This window comes from Dermochelys coriacea, chromosome 8 (assembly GCF_009764565.3).
Source record: "Dermochelys coriacea isolate rDerCor1 chromosome 8, rDerCor1.pri.v4, whole genome shotgun sequence".
Lineage (NCBI taxonomy): Eukaryota > Metazoa > Chordata > Testudines > Dermochelyidae > Dermochelys > Dermochelys coriacea.
The window spans coordinates 93,104,886-93,125,868 of NC_050075.1; the positions used below are offsets into that span (position 1 = coordinate 93,104,886).

Here is a 20,983-nt window from a genome sequence, read left to right on the forward strand (position 1 = left end):
GAGGAGCAATGCCTAAATACCTTTACAAATCGGGGCCCCAGAGCCTAATTCTGGTCTTTATTACACTGGTGTAAATCAGGAGTAGCTCTACAGACAGTAACAAAATTACACTGTGTAAGATAGATGTGAGATCGACACCACCCTGGTAAAGTCCATTATCATGTCAGCCTCAGTTTGTCCCATACACTTTATTCTCCATTCTTTGTCTCAGTCTTGTTTAATGGGTCAGATGATGGGTCTCAAGCGCTGGGAAATTATTGCTCTAGCTCAGGGTATCGCAAACTTTACTGCACTGCGACCCCTGAGCCCTGCTTCCCCAGGTGGGGGGGAAAGAGGGCCACAGGTCAAGCCCTGCCACCCCAGGTGGAAGCAGAGGGGGCTGCAGCCCAAGCCTCATTGCCCCTGGTTAGGGTGGATCAGGTCCCAGCAAGTCTAAAACTGGCCCTGGTGACCCCATTAAAATGGGGTCACGACCAACTTTGGGGTCCTGACGCACAGTTTCAGAACTGCTGCTCTGGCACATAGATCTCCTCATTCAATAATTTTCCCTGATATCCAACCTACATTTTCCTTGCTTAGTGTACACTGTAGGGCTCTTGGGCCATCCTAAGGGATTCCTCTCCCTACCTGGTGTTTGTATCTTTCATATACTTCTAACATTTCCTCGTTAGTCACTCCCTGAAGGACCATTAATCACTGTGAATTCCCAGTCTGGAGGCCACAGTTACACAGTTTCTTCTAACAGGCAGCTGACATATAGCAATTAAGACAGTTGAACATAGAAATAACAAGTCTGAGGCTCCCACAGATCTCCGTCTCCCACTTTTCACACTTCAGGGGCCAACATCTCTGCAGCTTGTACAACTCAGCAGGCTTTATGCTCTATCCACCAGTTGCATTACAGCGGCTCTTACCCCAGCTGCAACTGGTGGGGGAGGGGGCTACCCAGCTCCCTTCACTCCCTTTCACTTCATCTGTTCTCTGTAGGACGACCTGCATTCTTCCCCATTTCATCTCTCCACTTCCTGGCTACAGCAGTGCCCCCTCCTCATTTGTTCTTATTCCTTTTCCCAGGTGCACCTCCTTTTCCTCCTGCCCCCCAACAGATCCTTTCCTCTATTTCCCCTTCTCCCTCCCTACCTGGTGTGCAGGATCAGGCCTTGTTAAAGTATATGATCCATGCTGCATGCAGCCAGTTCCTGCTTCATTTGGCACATTTACCCCTGTTCCTTGAAGAGTTGCACAGGCATTTGGCCTCACGACTCTTGACTTTTGTGTGCATTGTGCAGCCATGAAAACAAGAATTACTTTGCTTAATTTCTCTCCTTTTTGCTCATCATCACTGAGCCCAATCCAACTCCCACCAAAGTCATCGGCTGCAGCACCTGTAACATTAAACGAGGCCTCTCTTTAGACTGGTGTCTTGCTTCATTGATGGTATTTAGATCACACTGTAGGAAATAGTAAATGCTTTTAAATTGGGTTTACAAATTACAATCACAAACATTAAATTTGTTAGTCTCTAAGGTGCCACGGGTACTCCTTTTCATTATTCAGGAAGGATTTGACTGCAGACACCAGACACATCTTGACAGATCAAAGGGCCATTTTATGTCCATTTTTAATGCTAATATTTTCTATTCTTTTCATTTTGCTGCACACTCTCTTTCCCTGCCATCTCCAGTATTTTTAGGGCAGTCCTTACCCTCCAAAGCACTTCACACGAGTTACTTTTACCCACCATTGAAATGTAGCCATGGCTGGGGTGAAAGATAGTAGCTGATTAGCAGCCCTACAGAACATCTTATAAACATATACTCCTGTGCTTCAGGGTATAAGCCAAGCTTTGAGAGTTAGGAAGAGACTTCCCTTGTGGGCAGGTCATTCAATCACTTCCTTCTCCAATATTTTGTGCCTTCTTCTGAAGCAGCTGGTCTTGGCCACTGTCAGAGACAGGAGATGGACCACTGGTCTGATTCATTCTGGAAATGTCTTTTTTGCTATATGGGGAATGAAGAATCCCATATCCAGTTGAAACTGCTGGGGGAAGTTCAATGGGCAGGAATCTGCACATTGCGCAGGGCTATTCAGAAAGTGATGGCAAGATTTCACTGGCACCCTGAGCCCATATTTCAAATGTGGGTGCATAAGGGGAGGTTTCTGTTTTTTTCATTTCTGAGCCTAATTTGGATTTTCTAAAACTAGAGAGGGGTTTGAACAGAAACCTCTGAGCTAAAAACCTTGCACTATTGAGGCAGTCAGCGTCCGGTCTGGCCCTGACCTCTGCAGCTGAAGGATAAATGCCGAAGTGTAAAAATGTGGCTCTACAGCAAATTCCTTCTCTTTCTCTGTCATTAGCAGATGAGTCTTTGGCATCCCTCCCCTTTGATGTGGAGCATATGTGCTAAAGATGCTTTAAAGTCACAGAAGCCCGTGCAGGGCCAATCTGCTAAGACCCAGATATGGGACACAGTCCTTAAAAGCCCTGGGTTGCCTGTAAAGAAGTGACCCAAAATAAGTGACACACCAAAGAACAACAACAACAAAATGTTTTGTTGGGGGAGTTGGCGGGGGAGAGGGGGAGCTTGAGCATTATATGGGCTTCACCTTTTAACTCTGGTAACTCTTTCACATGGATCCAGCACATTTAACAGTTTTAAAACCACTGCTCAGACACTCTTAAATCCACACGACACCTAAGTAGCTTTTGCATACTTAACTCATATGCCCTCATGTCAACTCGTTGCTTTCATTATCCACCCAAGAGGGGAGATCTGTAGGCTATGACCGGATGATCGGGACCTTCAGAGGCTCCGTATGGGTTGTCAGTTGCCCCAATATAACTCTGGAGTAATTACGCTGAAGTTAATGGAATTACACTGGGGGTAACCAAGAGTACAATTTGGCTTTATATCTCACCAGGTCAGATTATGACTGGGCCTTAATCCTGTTTAGCAGAATTATATCACCAGAAGTTAAAACGATTTCATCTGCCCCTCTCCTCTTAGTAACAGAAGGTAACACTAGCTCATCTGACAACCTTACACTGTTGTTTTGATATATTTCAAGGAAAGAAAGACATATGTACACTGGCAGATCTGGTTTAATGGAAGAATCAATGTATCTCATATTATCGGTGGAATTGGTAGCATCACCTATATATATATATATATATATAAAGCTGCCCAACTCTTCCCATTAGAAGACCCTGTTTTCAGTTGCTTGTAACTTTAACCATTTGTGTTGAAATTTTCCAACCAGGCAGGTTGGTGGGGGGAAGAGGGAGTTAAGCTACAATGTGTCAGCCATTTCCAAGAATGAGATTTGGAGAAATATACTACTTGCCCATGTTAAAATTATTCTTACACCTGTTTTGTTGAGAAGCTTTAGCACCTGCTTAACTTAGAGCCGAGATGTGAAATGTAGCAGAGGGATTGCCCTGGATGTGCCTTTTGCTGTCCCTGAGGAAACTCACCCAGGAGCAGGGTGGTGTAGGAGGCTGGAATGGAGTGAGAGGATCAGGAGCCAGGGAAGGGGGTGGATAGGAGTGGGGGCCAGGAGAGGGAGGCAAAAGGCAGTGTGGCTGTGCAGTGGATGAGAACAGAGGCAAGCTGGGGTTACAGGGGTAGGAGCACCTATAACCACAAAAGGACATGCCCTTGTAGAACCTGGAACAGAACTAAGGAGTCCTCAGCCTCTACATTCAGTAAATAGCTGTAAAACCCACTGACAAAATTGTGTCTCATCCCCGTTGTAGAGGATAACAGCCTACTACTACTACTACCTGACTAGTTCAAGTAGTAGAGGTCTGTGTTGTGGAGCTGAGGGTCTGAAACCTGCCGATGACCTACATTTTGTCAGTAGGAAGTCAATATTGACTTCAATGGCAGCAGAATCAGGCCCTATTTCTGAGTTTTTTGAGGTTCATTTTTTTCTTCTTGTTTTTATATAATGAAGATATAAAAAGGCTGAAAGCTATTTCTCCAGGAAGTGAATAAGAAATGGACCACAAGCACTGCAAAGGAGCCATGTGAATAAATATGTAAATATACATAAATAATGCAAATAGGCTGTTTGAAAAACACACATTATTAACCTGCCTAAAAGAACTGCCATTATATCCATCTAAAAGGCATGAAATTACGTACCCCTTATGAATTGTATGATGTCTCAGCTCCCTAATTTTGAAACACTGATTCAAAGCAGCTCCAGTTTACACATAGACCTTTTTTTCCTTTAAATTCCCCCCAGAAACAGGTTTTCCATCTGTTTGTCCCATTTTCCCATCTGTTCCTGAAGTCTCAGGGTCTTGTTCAGCTTGTGTATAAGGGGTGACTGAAAAGGAATATTCCCCCCCCCCGGACTATTGTATGTGACAAGGCAGGTTTTTTTTTAAATCTCTTTGTGTAATGGTTTTGTTTCTATTCTGACCTAGGGTGTTTATCTACCTCTTAAATGCATATGTTGAGCCTGATTCATTGAAGTGAATGGGAGTTTTGTGTGGGCAAGTAATGCAGAGCTGGGCCTAGAATGCTGGTTTAATTTTCCCCTTCCTTTCATGTCTTCTGTCTCAGTTAAATAATTCTTCCCATCTGGCTGTGACATCTGGCCACAGCTTGTAGCAAGGGGCAATGCTGGCTGGAGCCCTTAAGGGCCACTGGTAATGTTCTGCCTCCTTAGAGGAAACACAGTAGAGGACACCACAAGGTGTCCTCCCTGCATGGTTGGGCATCTGCTGGGAGCCTTGGCTACAACACGCCCAGCTAACGTACCTCTGGAGAGGTGTTAAGGTGTGTTCAGATGCGTGCTCCTGTGCTGAGGGTGGTCAGAGGTTTCAATCATGTTACCCTATCTCAACTGAGCTAACTTAATTTAAAAGAGCATCTTTTGCCACCCTTTGTTACACAGGCCATAAGAAAGCATGAAGATTAGGCAAGCTAACCAACTATTTATTCAAGGACAGTGAGTCTGGCCACCTCCTGGCTAGGACTGAGAAGCATGCCATAGGAAGTGTCGGATGGTGTGTCACAATTCCACCACTTCTGGGCCAGCAGTGCAATGAGCTAGCTCCCTTGCCCACATCAGCAGAGCCTGAAGATTGTTCTTGTTCTGCTGCTACCCCAGGCTCTCAGTGCCCAACAGAGCAGTTGGGAATCAGCAGGATGTAGGTGCATCCTAGCCATGTTCCTTCTCCTCCCAGCTACACCAATGTTATGCCAGCATAGGTTCTCTCTTCACCAGGATAACCCCCTGTGGCGAGTTCCAGGGCAATTTTATGCCAATGATGTGATCTCAGCATAACCCAGTGGGTTTTTAATTGCTTTGATGTAGTTACACAATGACCTTGCCAGTCCATTCAGAGATTCTAGTAGTGCAAGGCAAGCTGGAATGGATCTGTAGCAGGGTGCTCACCTGCTCTGGCCTTAAAGGGTGTAAAACAGCACAGGAGAGGGCTGTGGCTGGGAGCAAGCAGTTTCCAGGCTGATTGGGGGAAGCAGGCTCAGCTGTGGCCATGTCCCAATCAGGGCTCAGCTGGCCCTTATAAGAAGGCAGTGGACTAGGAGCAGACAGTCTTCTCTGGCTGTTGGGGAGCTTGAGAAGGTACTTGGAGTGGAGCAGGATTGGGGGGAGGCCAAAGAAGCTGGGGAGCTCTGGCCTAGAACCTACCCCCTCTTCCCCCCCCTGCAGGCCTAGTGGAAGGCCAAAAATATGTACTGGGGTTGCAGGGGGCAGCCCAAAGGTAGGCAGAGGCAGCAGGTCCAAATCCCCCTTGCCTGTGATGACTGGCTTATATACTGTAGTCTTCCTTAGTGAATGGGGGCTAGATGGTGACTGGGCAGTAGCCACAGACTGAGGTGGGGTGGGGATAGTGGGTGGGGGTTCCCCTGGGAGGGGGAGACCCAGAGACTTTGGGGCCCCACCAGGGGGCAGTACCCTGGACAAAAAGGGGCACCGGGGTCTGGGAGGGACATGGGCCAGTGGCAAGTGGGACACTGGCCTGCAGAGAACGTTCTGGAGGCTCGAAGCGCTAATTCCCTAACACTAGCAGGAGGCGCCGCAGGGGGTGAGTTGTGCCCTGTTTAGGATCATTTTAAAACTTAAAAATAAATTACCATCAAGGTGAAGACCCCGTCTAGCTCAGACATAGGTGAGGTTTTTTGTAGTAGTGGGTGGGTGAGATTCTGTGGCCTGTGTTGTGCAGGAGGTTGGACTAGATGATCAGAATGGTCCCTTCTGACCTTAGTATATATGAATCTGCACTGAGCCACCTTTCAGGATTTAACTCCTTCAGTTACTGAGGAAAACGTAGCCTCTATGTGCTTTTTAGCTAAAGATCAAGCTGTTTGTAGCAATCCCCAGCCCATATCTGATCAACTAGGAAAAACTCCTTAGACTCGCTTATTACAGATAGATCAGAAGCTGGATTTGAGTCATCCCTCTCTAACTGGCCTACAGACACAGGTAAGAGCTCTTCTAAGGACTATATCATTTTAATTACAAAGAGAACAAAGCAGTGAGTCACTTTGCATCTCTCCAGCCCAAATGGCTCTTCAATTTGTGGAAATACTACTTTCCATAGAAGAATTGAGAGTTTGGAAAATACACAAAAACTGTGTTCTACTATTTTTAAATTTCCCTTTTTATGTGATGGGGGTTAGAATAAAAGCTTGTAAATAATGTCCCTAAGAGATTTTAAAAATGCTTTGGGAAAGTCTGCCACCTATCCACATGATGATTATTTATTATTTTGTATTCCTATATGTGATTGCCTGCAATCATTGCCATCTAAAGGTTGCCAGCAAGGGCAAGTTTTGAGTGATTATATTCTTGTGATAGTCTCAAGAATTCTAAATGCACTTCTATTGTTCTGTCCTTTCCTTTGGATTGTGATTGGATCCTTCATTTAGCTAAGGAGAGGAAAGATGTTTTTATTTTAAGGATGTCAAGTGTCTGTTTTTCCAGATGTAACTAGAGACACAGCTACTTGTAGAAAACTTTTTTTTTGTTCAGCGCAAGGTTAAAAACATCCATTCACAAACTGCCAAGGCAGCTGGGCTCCACTCTTCAGCTAGAATGGCCCAGGCTAAGTCTCTGTGGTGCCAGTAGAGAAGCATTGTCACTTGCAGGACCATAGCTCAGTGTTACTTTCCCAGATGAAATCATGCCAAGTTCAACCCTGTGTATATAAAAGCAAGATCCATCTCTCTAACAAGGCCTTCCCTCCCCCCCCCCCCCCCCCCCAGTAAAAGCACCTTGTGAGGGCTAGTCCACAATTGGAGGGATTAGAAGTGCTTTTCTTTTCTTCTTCCCTGAAGCTTTGATCCTGCAAAGGGAGCTAGTGGGCATTAATTTTGGGGGGTGGGCGGCAGCTCTGCACAGATGTGAGCATCCAATTATGTTGCAGGACTGGGGGCTAAATGTGCATGGCAGGAATAAGAGGCTGTGGGAACATTCCCTATAGTGTGCCGTCAGTGACACCTTAAGGTGATACCCTAAGGCATTGTGGTATGTCTACACTGCCAAGTTTTTGCACCACAAGTAGTACCATTTTTATTAAACTGCTGTTGTATGTCCACGCTGTGCTGCTTGTGATGCTGGAGCGCATCCACATTAGCAGCTCTTGCAATGACCCAGACCGTAGTGTGTGTAACAGCAGGAGCATTCCATGTGAATGGTTTGCTGTGTGTCCCGGAGCAGGTCAGCACAGCACGCAACAGCTGTTGGAAATGGTACTTTGAAAGGGGAGGGGCACATGTCTCCAGGGTAGCCAAGCTCAAAACAATGAGCAGAGCGGTCACTTGAGGCATTATGGGCCAGCTCTGGAGGCCAGTTACAGCGCAGAAAGCAATCAAGTGTTTACACTGGCAATAGAGCGCTGGAGCCTCTGCACAAATAGCCTCACGACTCTCGTCGAGGTGGGTGTCTTGCAGCGCTGCAACTGAGGAGTTTCTGTGCACAAAGTGGCTTGGCAGTGTGTACACGGCTGCAGTTTGAGCACAGAAAGCCGCTTCAGTGCGTAGGAACTTGCCAGTGTAGACAAGCCCTCAGATTGCCAGGCCAAATTAGAAAATACACATAGCGATGTTTCTTGATCTTTACCCCCCCAGCCTCTTTTTTTATTTTTATTTTACAAAGCTGTTTCTAAGGCCTTGATCCTTCATTGGAATCCACTAAGACATAAGAGGCTGCAAGATTGAGAACTCATTCTTTGAACTATTGTTTTAAGTTAAATTCCGCAGGACACTGAGGTTACTGAGCTCCTATGTCTTAGCATATTGTGAGGGGGTCAGGCCAGACAGCTACAGAAAAGTGATTGAAGGCAGATATTAGTCCCAGATTAAGTAGATCCCTGTTCCCTGGGTAAGATAATCAGGGCAGTTCCAGAACAAGCTGGAACCAGTTCAGGCAGGCTAATTGGGACATGCTGGTTAATCAGGGCACCTGGGTTTAAAAAGGACACCATTTCAGTTAGGGAGAGGTGCGTAAGGAGCTGGGAGTGAGAGGACTTCTGCTGGAGGACTGAGGAATACAAGTGTTATCAGACACCAGCAGGAAGGTCCTATGGTGAGGATAAAGAAGGTGTTGGAAGGAGGCTATGGGGAAGTAGCCCAGGGAGTTGTAGCTGTCACACAGTTGTTACAGGAAGCACTCGACAGCTGCATTCCACAGGCCCCTGAGCTGGAACCTGGAGTAGAGGGTGAGCCTGGGTCGTCTTTCTCCCCTCCACCCCTGCAATTTCCCAGCTCCTGGTCCGACACAGGAGGAGTTGACCTGGACTGTGGGTTCCACCAGAGGGGAAGATCTCTGGGCTGTTTGCTGATCCACCATGTGGGTCAGGGGAGACTTCAGGGGGTGGTTCTTCTCCTTTTCCCCATGCTGGCCAGTGGTGAGGTTATCTGAGTGAATGGCAGATTTGAGCCACAAAAAAGCCCAAACTGAGGGCTGCTGTCAGGTGAAAGTAAGTCGATTGACTTACCAGTACTCTGGGGCCAGCTCTGGCCCCGGGCAGGGCCTAGGGTGGAAGGGGTAGGGTTAAGTGGGTCAGAGCCAGCCCCAGCCCACCCTGTAAGGTAAGTGCCCCTCCCACTGGGGTAGCAGCAGCAGCCTGGGACTCCGGGGGCTATTTAAAGGGCCAGCAGCTCCCCTGCTTCTACTGCCCTGGTCCTTTAAATAGCTGCTGGAGCCCTGGAGTAGCGGCAGCGGGGCCTCCAGTGGCTATTTAAAAGGCCTGGGCGGTAGAAGCAGGGGAGCCACAGCCCTTTAAATAGCTGCCGGAGCCCTGCAGCTGCTACCCCAGGGCTCCAGCAGCAGGGCTCCAGCCAGTGCTGGGAGCCCCAGGCCCTTTAAATTGCCCCCGGGGAAGCCGGGCTGCCCCAGTATGGTGCACCAGCTCTTGCCAGTACGCTGTACCAGCTTACTTTCACCTCTGGCTGCTGTGAACCTCTGAGGCAAGCGAATCCACCAGTAAGCACAGGACCCACCAAGGTAGAGGAGGAACTTTGTCACAATATATAAGAGCAAGTGTCTATACATGTTACAGATTGATAGGGTATTTGCTGCTATATTACCCTAGTTTTTTTTCAAAAATAAACAGTCATTTGAATGCATTGGCTGAGATTGAGTAGTCAAAAATCCTGCAGTGCATTGAACAGCCCATACAAAGGGAAATTCTGGCCTCATTGAAGTCAGTGGCCAAATTCCCATTGACTTCAATGAGCCCAGGATGTCACCTGCAGTTCTTATTATAGTTAACCTTGCTGCTGTCAACTGGTTTTAATGCAGTGTATTTATGAAAGCAAATTTATGAAGGTTGGTTGCAGTGGAGAGCAGAGCCTTTTAGTCATCCAAAGACTACACACCAGAAGGGCAGTTGCCCCATGGCACATTTTTTCCATGCTGTGCTACCAACATACATCTGCTGTGACCTGGTGGTCAAAAGGTTTGAGTCAAACTTGTATCAAAGGAAGCCTCTCTTTGCATTTCACCCACTTGGACTGAGTCAATGGATGACTACTCTGTAATCTACAACAAAGCCATAGATGGTGGCCAGTGCTGCTGCTATTTTTTTTTTTTGTGACTATCTGTCCATTGGCAACTGCACTCAAACCACATGTTCAACCATTAACTCCTGCAGTTGGATCATGCGGTTCCATGTAGGCACAAGGTTCTACCCATGTGGATCTGATTGCAGGATTAGGGCCTTAAATTAGATCATTGCATAGTTTGGTAATGAGTTTCCATCGCTACCAGCCTGCATTAGGTTTGGGCCAGTGAGCTAGAGTTAAAAGGCATCTCATCCCACTGCTAATTCCATGAGCCAGTTAGTCCCCATAAACATATCATTTTTTTAAATTAGCCTGATAAATGAGAACATCGGATCCCTCTAGGCAATAATTCAATACATTTTCTCAAGTTACTTTGTACATGATATTTTATTCATCCATTTGTTGGTTTTACAATTCAGCTTCCATAGTCAATAAATGCTTATGTGCAACATTAATGCCCTCAGTGATGAATTTCTTATGTGGCTGACTTAAGAATCTTTTCTAACAAACCATTTGAATGACTGTATAATCTCTAATACCAATTAGAAGCACCCATGAGAAGTCCGTACTAACCAAACAAAGCCTTGCCCCTGCTCTCCCCTCCCCAGCAAATCAACTGTTTAAACAAAAGCATTGTAACAAATTGTTTCCATCAGCCAAGTCTTTTGTAGCTTGTCTGGTTTCAAGGTAAATGCATTTGTCCTGGGCAGCAAGTGGCAAAAATGGAGCGGTTTCTTTTCTTTGTTGCCTTTCTTCAGAGGCTCACTGACAGAGCACCAAGGATGTGCAACTGTGCCATAGGAGAGGTGAGGTTGCTTGTTCCCCATATCCATGCAGCCCATGTGCCCAGACTCGCCAGTGAAGAGCAGACAAGCTGCACTGATATTAAAATCTGGAGGGAGGGAGGGAAAAAAGTGAAACCTACTAGAAAGACTTGCAATCAGGTCATGACACTGGACATGCTGTTTATCTCTATTTTCATGCAATCCTTCCCTTTTTCATCCTGATGAATTGTTCTAATAGGTAAAATCATTACAGGTCCACTTCAAATGTGAGGTCCCAACTCCCACATTCAGACACTTCAGGTAAATCAGCAAGTTGTTGGATTAAAAGCCCAACTTTATGTGCCAAAGAGCTGATCTGGGTATAAAATACAAACCCTAAGGAGGGCATCCAGATAACACTGTTTACCAGTTAGGCTCTGTGACATTATTATTTCTATTGTGGTAGCCCATAGAAACCCCACTTGGGTGCCTCAAGACCCCATTGTGCTAGGCAATATACAAGCAGAGACCAAAAAGATGGTCCCCATCCCAAAGAGCCTACAATCTAAGTATAAGACAGATGAGGAAACAATTGGACAATATTGGTGGTTGGCATGCTAGGCAGTGACTGAGTGTTCTGAAGCCATCCTGATGTTTCAATAATGCAGTCAAGCCAGGTTCTGATCTTGGTTACATTTATGTAAATCTAGAGTTAACCCCATTAACAAAAGATAACCAGGTGCTACCTCTGTGTAAAAGAGATGAGCACCTCACCCAGCGGGTTCTCTCTCAGCTGTGTATCACTAGCCCGATCTAGAATTTTACCATCTATGGTTCATGGGTTTTTTGTGAAGGCTCCCAAAGCCCTTGTGGTGGCTTTTTTTTTTTTTGAACTATTCTGACCTAAAAATCCTTTTCAATCTTTATGAAACACACAAAGGAAAGAAACAAAACAAGGAAGATTGAAAATACTTGGAACAAGGAATTCAAGCTTGAAAATTTAACAGTGGGCTCCTACATCCAAATATAGCCGGTGCCACTTCAATAAATGGCCTTACCCTCAAGAGCACCCTGCCCCCAACTGCACGCATAGACTACAGTAAGCACTCTTGGGTTTGCATCACTTTTGAATGTCAGGCCACATTTTTGGGTGCCTAGATATGGATGTAGGAGCCTAACCTTAGGCTGTTTTTAAACTCTTGGTCCTGGAAATTAAAAGTTAAAACCAAGATTTTTTTTCATAGATGACAATGGGTTGTGGATGTCTCAATACTTAATGCCCAGCTTGAGCCCCCTTACAGGGTGGTCCTGATTTACAGAGGGTAACTCCTCAGCAATCTCTGAGAATCAAGCCACTTTAAGGGATCTCAAGTTGGACACCCACACTCATGAGTCATTTTAAAAAATCTTGGGTGGCATTTTCAATCATTTTGGAAAGGTTCCCCCTTTCCTTTGGCAGTTGCATAAAGCCTCTTGCTCAGGATTTTCAGTTACTCTTTTCATAATAAACATTTTTTTTTTTTTGGGCAGAAGGAGCTGGTCAAATTTGAATTTTGGCTTAGTAATTCGCTTAGTCATAACACACAGGAAGAGAGGGCAGAGAAGAAATAGAAAAAATGTCTGCCTGATGCTTGCTTCATTCCACAGAACATGTAAGATGAAACCTGGTGCAAGGCAACCTCCCTCGCTTCACACAGGTTGCTTTAGCTGACGAATCCCAGCTTGCTTCCTGGTCTAGTATTGCATCTGGCTGATAGGATCTGCTCTCTTCCCACTGGTTTGTTCATGTATCAGGACATGGTGGTTCATCCTGATTTCAGCCTGCTGTGCTCGTTACAGCAAGGACATAATGGAAATGAGGCAATCTGAATGCCAGCCAAGCTTGGAAAATGATTGAACAGGAAATAGAAAAGGATAGACCAGTGCTCAGGACCCAATGGCTTTGGTGCTAACTATGCCCCCTCCAGTGTCCAGGGCAGTGTAACTCCATTTCCATTCTCATGTAGCTCTGCCTAAAGGGGCATCATTTTGATCTCTGGGTATAAAGAGAGAACTGCCTAGAAAGGGAATAATATTCCTATTATGTATGGATTTTCAGACTGATTGGTTTTGAGTATAGCCAAGGAAAAGGTAAGGCTACTCCACATCCATCAACTGAATATTCTAATTTGCATTTTGAATATTCAGAATTCATGCTGTAAATCTGCCAAACATCTGCTCAGGCTTTTCAAAATTCCTTGGTGACAATCACACTCATGTACATCATCAGCACCAAGATTTGTAATAATCTGTCACTTAAAAAAACAAAAAACCCCGAACACCCTCAAACCTGTGAAAATCCAGTTGTAAAATGATTGCATTTGACACTGCCTTCCAGGCCTGCACAGATGCCTGCGTAGCAACTCATCTTTTTCTTCCTCTCCTATAATTAAAAGGTAGATAGATTCCACCTTCTGTTTTTTCCTTTGTATGCATATTATTTATTAGCAGTCTAATAAGAGTTTCAAAATGCACTATGCTTGTGCCAGCAGAACATATGTACATAGACATGTGCTTGTGACAGATAAGTACATAAACAGCATATTGGCACCAGAAAGACATCTGTGCCTAAAAAATCCACTTGTGATATGTACATAAATGACACTTTATCTCCAGTTAAGTCCTTGTGGCATTGAAAGAAATGTGTGACATACTCTTCTCTGTGAATATGCACCTTCTCGGTATTCACAATGGGCAATCTAAGAGATTTTTAGGTACAAGGATTGCCATGTCAACGCTTATGGTTACTGGGTTTTGCTGGTGAAAGTGAGGCTGTGGCATAAGATGACAGAATATCTATGTGAGGAGGGGTTGGAGTGGCACTCGTGGGGGCCATAACAGCCTGGGGCAGACAATGAAATGACCACGGTCACTTCAGGAGCAAAGAGGGAATAGCACCAGGCAATGGTCTGATTCAATGTATTGCCCAATGATCTTGTGTCAAGGAGTGCTGTGGGGCCCACACCAAAGCCAATGAGTCTTTAAATTGACTTCAGAGGGCCAAAGTCTAAGTTGCCATTTGCAGCCTCTGCATGTCCAACTTTGAATCAACCCTTTATAATTTTGCAAATAATGGTATTTAGTCCAATTCTTTTTCCCTCAAGCTATCATTATCTGGCTTATAAATTCATACAAAAATCACTTCATCACAATCAGCTGTTTTCATAGAGAGAGATTGTTTTCTAATAGAGCAGGGGGTTAGGAATCAGACCTGCTGGGGTCTGGCATGGGCTACCTGTGTAAGCCCAGGCAAAACACCTGACTCGACCTCAGTGCCTCAGTTTACCCAGCATTTACCTTCCTTAAAGAGTTAGATAATGATGGCAAAACTCTAGATTCCCAGAAAGATTAATTTCATAGGGACTATTAGATTGGAGAGAAAAAACATAAACCAGGGGGTAATCAAAGTGTCATCCACCAAGGCACAAGCACTAAAATTCCAAAATCACCTAAGTGCTTTAAGAACTTCCTGAGTTACTTAGATGCTTCTGAAAGATTTAGCCAAAATAAAGATTACAATGTATCTTTCTTGAGTTTGCTCAGGGAGGCAAAGCTCACCAAGAGCCTCATTGAATGCCCATTGATGTGAATGAAAGGCCTCCCATTGACTTTCAGTGGCACTGGGTGATGCTCCATGTACCAAACGGGGCATTAGCGGCAGTTGTCGGTGCTCATTTCAAGGCACCAGAGGTTGGGTGCAATCAGCAACTAGCAGTAGTGGCCCTAAAAGGGGAACTGTGGGTGTGAAACCCCTTTCAGGATTTGGGCCTAAGATAGGGATCAAAACAATCAGAAGTTTGAAATGCCATAAAAGTTATTTGCTATCTCATTGCTCTTGGAGACTGGCATTGACGAGCTGGGGATCAGGTGCAGGGAGAAAAAATAAGGGTGAGATGCTCAACAGGTGTAAACCAGTGTGTGGTTCTGTTAAATTCACTGGATCTATGCCAACTTACATCCGTTAAGGATCTAGCCCTACAGACTTGTGGAAATCTGACTCGTATTGTCTATCACATCACTGATTTGCAAAGGCTTGAAAGGTTAATTGCAATGGTTAATGTTGCTATTCAATAAAAATGGTTTAGAACCAAGTGTATCCACTTATTTTCAATATCAAGTTATTTCCCTACATATGTTTCTAATCATTAAGAAATTCTGTCACTTAAATAATGTTCTTAAAATACGGTAACAGTTGAACTACATTCTGTTACCTTATTGAATTTCATTCCCTGGAAAAGATATCGGGATACTAGATCTCAAAAAAACAAATGGCAATTACATTTTTAACAGAATGTTTCAAAACCTTCTGCAAACAGTCAGACATCTAGCCAGGGAAGAAGGTAGAAACCATATGGGCCAATTGCTGTCTGTTGGCTGTTCAAGATGCTTTGGTGTATAAGCAGCTGTGTTTGTCCATTCAATATCCTTATTCTCTGTAATCCCTCCCTCTACACTCATATCTGCAATGGATCATCACGTAGAGGAAGGATGGCCCAGTGTTTAGGGTGTTGGTGGGAGACCTGTGTTCAATTCCCTGCTCTGCCACAGATGACCTGTGACCTTTGGCAAATCACTTAATCCCTCTGCACCTCAGTTCCACAGCTGTAAAATAGGGGGTGTTGTGAGGATTAAAGAATGTGAGGTGTTCAGACACTATGGTAATGGGGACTCTTTAAGTATCTAAGGTGAGTACCTATTGTAGATTGCTGTGCAGGAAAAATGAGTTATAATCGAAGCTTTCACGCTACCATGCATTGTGTTGGTGCCAGAAATACTGTTATCACAATGCAACACTAATGTGCTGGTTCATAAGAATGGGATCACTATGGTGATGCATCCGATGAAGTGAGCTGTAGCTCACAAAAGCTTATGCTCAAACAAGTTTGTTAGTCTCTAAGGTGCCACAAGTCCTTTTTGCGAATACAGACTAACACAGCTGCTACTCTGAAACCTGTTATGGTGAAATTGTAACACTCCCTCAATTTGCAGCAGGCTAATTGAGCACCCCAGGGAGAGACACATTTGGACAAGCGAAACCAGAGACGTGACATTTCTGACTGACGGGGTCTAGGTAAGTGTAAGAAAATGTACATGTGATGCAGAAAATAACATTCCTCGTGTGACACCTTCCCCAGCCATGAGTCACCCACCCATGCTACAGAATGTGTTTTTGCAACTGAGCTTCATGCACATCCCAATTTGCTTGGTATTCTAGTCCATACTGATAAATCGTATCATCCATCCAACAACAGAGGAGTGAAACTGCATCACAGTTGAAGTTGGTTCCAGCATCACAATGGAAGTTGTGACTTATTATCCCATTATCTTTCAAGACAATGTCGCATGGTAGACAGGCACTTACTTACGCCAACAGTCGTATCCATGATGGCAGGATTAGGGGCTCCATTCTATACTCCTTACTCAAATGGAAGAAAGACTGGACCAACTCACCGCATAGGGATAGTGTTAGTAGATACTTAGGTACAAACTGTAAAACCAGAACGTCACAGAAAATTGCATGGGGGGAGGACCATTGTACTCATCAAAGCCTCCATCTGAGAGGACAAATTGGAATGCAGGAGTAAGGTGTGCAACTGTGGGCTTTTGTAGTGTCCCCCTTGAGTATAAACCCAGTGGGCCACATTTAAGAAACTGGCCCATAAGCAAAAATGCATTTGCTGAATGCTGATGTCTCTGCCCTGGTCACAAATTCAGCAGTGCAAGTGTCTGCCCAAGCAAAAGAGCTGACTTGTTGGCAAAGTTAAGAGCTAGCTTGTTGCCTGGCTTAGTTTGTGTCCATGGCTCTGTCAGGCTGATGGATGGCATTTTACATTGAAGCTAACCTGCAGCTTGTGACGTAGTGTACCGCCCACAACATTGCTCCTCACCATAGGATTCAAAAACTGGTTGGCAATCCTACATGACTCACAGGGGATAGGGCAGAATTGGGTTCCAGTCAGGCTGTAGCTCAAAAAAAGCATTGCAGTTCATTACATTTACTAATCTATTTTAGTGCATAGACTACATATACTTCTAAAATAGCCACTAACGTATACAGTGCTCCAGCTACAGCAATGAATAGCAGCCCAGTAGAAATTAGATCTGAAAAAGACTTTGCACAAATTTTTTTTCCTGGACCAGGGCACCTTTTTTCATAACTTAAAACTGTCATATTATTAACAGTTTCCATGAAATCTTGCATTATATTTGCTCCTGAAATTTTTACCAAAATCATTTTAAAAATCATAATTGACTTGACTGCAAATTGAGTTTTGGTAAATGAAAAACTTCTAAAAATTTCCATATAAATGTTAGTTTAAAATTTAGCCAGTAAGCGATGAGCTAATTTCACTGCTGCTCCAGCCTGCTACTCACCCTAAAGAGTGAGGGGATTTATTTAGGGGACAGATTTGCAAAAGGCCTAAGATTTAGGTGCACAAACCCCAATCATGTGAGGTGCTGAGCCACCTCAACTTCAGTTGAAGTCACTGGGTGTTCAGGGTGCTCAGCACCTTATGGGATTGAGCTCTTAAGGCCTATTTGTGCCAGCCTTCCTCAGACTAAACTTCTTTTGACTTCAGTGAGCTTCCCAGGCTTCAGTGGGAGTTGAGGATGCACAGCACCTCATAAATGGTGATCAGCACTTAAGAGGATCAGTCCCTTGGGCATTTGTATAGTGCCCATCACCTCAGGTGCCTTACAGTTTTTAAATTCTATAACTCCCTAAATATGTAATTAGTGAAGTAATTTTGCTTTCACTGCAACCTAAAATGTTTAATGCTTATAATCCCAATTGGGTATCGTATAAAGGAGCTCACTGTTAATTAAAGGCAGAGAGGGGGAATGGTTTTCCAGCAAGAAAGCTGAGGGACCTGTCAGAGGGGTAAAGCTGCAAATAGTCTTGCAAGACTGTTTCTGTTTAGCTGAATAAGCAGGATTTTCTTTGCTGTGACAGAATTTAAACCCGCTCATTTTGTGAGGGTTCTGACAACAGAGGTTTGTGAGAAAGCAGCATTCCCTTGGCTAGTCCTGCCAACCAGGCCATTATTAGCATCTTAGCCAGTTTACTTTACCCACCTCTACCTCCGATCTCAGCAAGACTAAACAAGGGTCAGAGCCCAGGTCCCTTTTGGCATTAAAAAATTTGTACTTTGACAGTCAAGATGCAGCTGCGCTTGTGGTGCATTTTAACTTCCCTTTGGGAAAGGCTGACTGTTCAGACACTTAGTCATTCTGGTTGTGTTTCTCTTAATTGCCAATCATGTGAAAAAGACATCCCAAGAATTTTCCTCCTGGGCCACTACTTTTTCCTTTCGTTGGCACTGTTGTGGAGCAGCCCATCCACCTCGCTCTGCAGAAGGCAAGAGCCTGACTGAGGTTTAGCGTATTAATGCTTTGCACGTACAGAGCGTGTTCTCTAGCAGACCCTTGGAAATGATTTACAGACAGTAAGCCTTACAACAGCCTGTGGTGTAGGTAACTGTTACTGGACCTCCCTGGGTGCAAAAGGGACCTAAATGCAATAGAACTCCAGCAGAGAGGCTGACTCCATCCCACCTCTGCCTCTCTGTGGTATCACGGAAGGCTGAGACAGATTGGGGAAAGGATGAAAGGTGATTGGTGGATCCACAATTATGCAGACTTATGAAGAGCCTTTGTCCATTTACTCTGCCTTTGTTCTGGTGCCCAGGATTTGTCCCATTCCATCCATTTTTACAGATGGAAGAGCTAAGGCATAAAGAGGTTAAGTGCCCATGTGACTTGCTCAGAGTCACATAGAGGAGCAGTGGCAGAGCCAGGAATAGCATCCGAGAGTCCTAACTGCCAGTGAAGTCAGTGGCGCTATGACAATTGATACCAGCTGAGGGTCTTCCCCCGAAAAAGTGGAGGAGGGGGCTTACCCTCCATTGTAAGTAGCTGGGCAAAGTAATATCCCTCCGGGGTCTGGCTCGTTTTCTTTTGCTATTACTTTAAAATACGTCTTCTCTTGTGTTGCATCTAGCCTAGACCTGGGTGCTGTTCTCACAGGCTCCCATTCCTCTTGAGCGAAGCCTGGGAGAACTTGGGAAACACGTGCCTGATAGGTTTTAGTCATCTGAATAACAATTATGCTTGTAAGACAAGGGCCAGTTATAATTCCTTGTACTTATTTTGCTGGGTCAAAGAAAGATCCTACAGATAACAGACATTCCTTTTGGGCAGAGCATTAAGGGCATTATCAATGCTTTTAGGCCTCTGATTTGTCCTCCTCATCCCACTCAGAACTGTTTATTATAGGATGGAGAAAACACTCCTGATCCTAAATGGTAATATCTTCCTTTCCTGGAAAAAGAGAACATGTGGGATCAGAAGTGAATATTCAGTGTGGGAGGTATTAACCTGCTGAAAAAAAGGTCTGGCCTAAATATTTAGCACAGTCTGACTCTGATTGGTAGTGGCAGGTGTCTTAAACCCTGTCCATACAGATGCTATATGCACACATTGGTAAGGGAATGTGCCATGGAAAATCCAGGCCTTGGCAGATGCTGTATTAGCCAATATGCAAAGTTCGAGTTCTAACCACCTAGAATTAGTTCTACATGAGTAAAAGTGTGGGGCGGGGAGGGCATGGAGATGATGAGGAACCATTATAATGGAGTTTCTTTCCTTTTTTCTTTTTTTTTTTTTTATATGAAAACTTTGGCCTAACATTGGTCCCATATGTTACCTAACATTCCAGGAGGATCATCCTCTAGCATTAGTGTTCCAGTGTGTAAGAGTCATGTCCAAGTTATACAGAGCAGAGCTTTAGGCGATTCCTATAATCAGATTGCTAAGAAGGCATCTCTCCTACACTACAGCTTGCCGGTACTTTTGTACCATCTCCATCCTTCCAGTGGTTAGTTTGACACAGAAGGTAACTAAATCAGAGGAACGTGTCTTTCAGTTTATTGGCCGGTATGGCAACATTTTCAGTGTGCTGTTCGGAAATCTGACATTGGTGGTGGTCAACGGATACCAACTAGTGAAGGAAGCTCTTGTCCATCAGGCTGAAGTATTTGCAGATATACCACTTCTCCGTGAAATATTTTTAAAGGCCTTGGTGAGTTCCCGTGATGTGGTTGTCATTGGTTGCTACTTCGCCTGATCGGCAGCATGACCATTTTTTAAAAAAAAGGCTGAATTCTGCCCTTGCCTACAATCCCAGCAACTTTAACTGGGATGCACAGGAGAGCTGGAATTGTTCCAATGTTTCTAAATCTCAGTGAGGAAATATTTTACTCTCTCTGAAAGATTGGGGGATAGGATCGTTCTGACTGGCTTCACTGAATTTGACATGAGAACTAGTATGGAGTGTAAACGGCCCCTTCCAATTTTGGGTCAACTGGACACCATAACATATAAAGCACTTTTGTTGAATAGGACCCAGATCTTTTTAGGGTATTGAAAATACCTTTAAACATCTGGCCCTAGGCTAGCTACATATTTACCGCAGGTTTGGTATTTCTGAACCTGAATCAATTCCCGAAATCTGAATGACCTGAAAAACATGAACTAGCAATGGGGAAGAGACAAAGCTATCTTCTAGGCAAAAATTTTCAAACCTGGGTTGCCTGAGGCTAGGGTCCTAAAGCCATGTAGGCATCTAAACAGAAGTGGTCTGATTTCCAAAGGTGCTGCACCATTTGCAGCTTCCAGTGCTTTGGACCTTTGGCCACATTGGTTTAGGTGCCTACATAGCTGCAGGACCCTAACCTCGGGCAATAAAGTTGGAAAACGTTGACCTTAAAAACCGTTGTTTGCAATGTTGTAGCCGTGTTGGTCCCAGGATATTAGAGAGACAAGGAGGGTGAGTATCTTTTATTGGAGAAACTTGTACTGCAGAGATACAAGCTTTCAAGCCACATAGAGCTCTGTAGAACACAGGCTCCCTGAAGAAGAGCTCTGTAGAAGTTGCTCTACTAAAAGATATTCTCATCTACCTAGTCGACCTTAAAATCTGTCAGATACTAATACCTCAGCAATGACCACAGTAAAAAGAGCTAAATTCATAGACTGAGTATTGTCCTATCAATAACAGTAACAGGCATGTAAGAGAAAAATACTGTACAATCACTAAAGCCTGTGTCTGTTGCTGCACTATTAAAACTTCCT

General features: G+C 44.5%; 1 pseudogene; it reads left to right on the plus strand.

Annotated features, from left to right (window-relative positions):
• Positions 1-5,338: 5,338 nt before the first annotated feature.
• LOC119860090 overlaps positions 5,339-20,983 on the plus strand; it is a 28,842-nt pseudogene continuing 13,197 nt past the window's right edge.